This window comes from Lucilia cuprina, chromosome 2 (genome assembly GCF_022045245.1).
Source record: "Lucilia cuprina isolate Lc7/37 chromosome 2, ASM2204524v1, whole genome shotgun sequence".
Classification (NCBI taxonomy): domain Eukaryota; kingdom Metazoa; phylum Arthropoda; class Insecta; order Diptera; family Calliphoridae; genus Lucilia; species Lucilia cuprina.
The window spans coordinates 64745892-64747890 of NC_060950.1; the positions used below are offsets into that span (position 1 = coordinate 64745892).

At 26.6% G+C, this 1999-nt stretch overlaps 1 protein-coding gene across 1 annotated transcript in view; it reads right to left on the bottom strand.

Moving 5' to 3' along the window:
- Positions 1-1999, bottom strand: part of LOC111683924 (suppressor of hairless protein) — a 6738-nt gene that overhangs the window by 1721 nt on the left and 3018 nt on the right. The gene's annotated exons all lie outside the window — the stretch shown is intronic.

Genomic DNA, 1999 nt, shown 5'->3' on the forward strand with positions numbered 1-1999 from the left:
ACTGAACTAGAACTGAACTAGAACTGAACTAGAACTGAACTAGAACTGAACTAGAACTGAACTAGAACTGAACTAGAACTGAACTAAAACTGAACAAAAACTGAACTAGAACTGAACTAGTACTAGAACTGAACTAGAACTGAACTAGAACTAGAACTGAACTAGAACTAAACTAGAACTGAACTAGAACTAAAACTGAACTAGAACGAACCAGAATTATACTAGGACTGATCTCTTAATGAACTAAAAGTGTACTTTTAGTATTTAATAAGATTGTTTTGAATTGCAAAGTTTTTGTCTTAAGTCTTTCGTTTTAGCTGAAGTAGTAGAAATTAGTTTTTTTCTTTTGGGTAGAATTTTTTTTCCGTAAGAGCCAATTATTTCAGCTTTAGTTTAAATATCTGTTTTGTTTGTTGGATTTCAATCTTAATATGTGTTATTTTGTTGTGTTTTTTTCCCTAATAAGTAAATTAAGACAAAAGTGTTGAAATCTATTTACAGTTGTTTATTTTTATCGCAAAATGGCATTGTCATTTGAAAAAAAAATAAATATCGTTTCCCATGAAAAATCTAGATTTCAACAGTATTTCAACTATTGTTCTGTAAATAAATTAGAAGATTGAAATAATGCAACGACAGTAACGTAAAATTAATTTACTAAAATGTTTTTAACAAATTCTATTAAGGTGAAAAAACAAAAACAACTGTAGACACAAAAATATATAGAGAAAAAATTATACAAACAACAACCGATCATGACACGAAAACTGCAAATTACTAGGTTTATGCCTTAGATATAAAACAACAACAACAACAATATTTACCACATAAATCTCCAGATCCTATATGATGGGAAAAAATCTTGATTTTTTACTATTTTACAAGCTATTGTTGTAAAACAAGATAAAAAAACTTTGTAAAATTTATTACTGAAAAATAACAAAATGTTTGTGCAAAATGCATCATCGAAATCTTTAAACAAAAGTAATTACAATTAATTATATTTTTTTTAACAAATTAAGGAAATCTTAAAAACTTTTTACTGATTTATAGTTTTAAATTTAAAAAAATTTTATTTATAAAACCCTTTAATAAGAATTTAAACAAATTTTATTTTTTTTAACTAAAAACTAAATCGCATGTCACGTTTAAGTGCCTCATTTAGTTTACTAAATAAAAACAATTGCTCCAGGAAACTTAAATTTAGTTTACTAAAAACTAATTTTTTTTTATAAAATTAATGATAATTTCATTTATAAAAAGTTCATTGCTCTTTTTGTTTTATATTAAAACAATATATGTCTTGCAAAATCTTGTCTATTGCGAAATTTGTGGGAATATATTTTTTTTAATATTTTCAAGAAAATTGTTAAAAGTTGCTTTTTTTCAAAAGTTCATGTGAATTATTTGTGGTTTTAATATACATTTTTTTAAAAACAAACTACAGTAGTCATATGCTATACAGTTTCAGCAACCAATCAAATAAAATCAACTCAACTCCATTGCTGACATTACAACCAATAAGAAACGAGATATTTGCTATTATCTCTTTCTAACTTAACGACAAATGGTTAACATAACAGAAAGAGTAGGTATTCTTTTGAAAAACTACAGTGGTGAGGCAGCAGCAATTAGTGAACAAAATATCAATTTTTTTATTATTAAAAATCAAGAACTGAATAAGAACAGAACAAGAACTGAACATGAACTGAACAAGAACTGAATAAGATCTGAACTAGAACTGAACTAGAACAGAACTAGAACAGAAATAGAAGAGAACTAGAACAGAACCAGAACAGAAATAGAACAGAACTAAAACAAATCTAAAACAGAACTAGAACAAAACTAAAGTGGAACTGAACTAGAACAAAACTAAAGCGGACCTGAACTAAACTGAACTTGAACTGAACCAGAACTGAACTAGAACTGAACTAGAACTGAACTAGAACTGAACTAGAACTGAACTAGAACTGAACTAGAACTGAACTAGAACTGAACT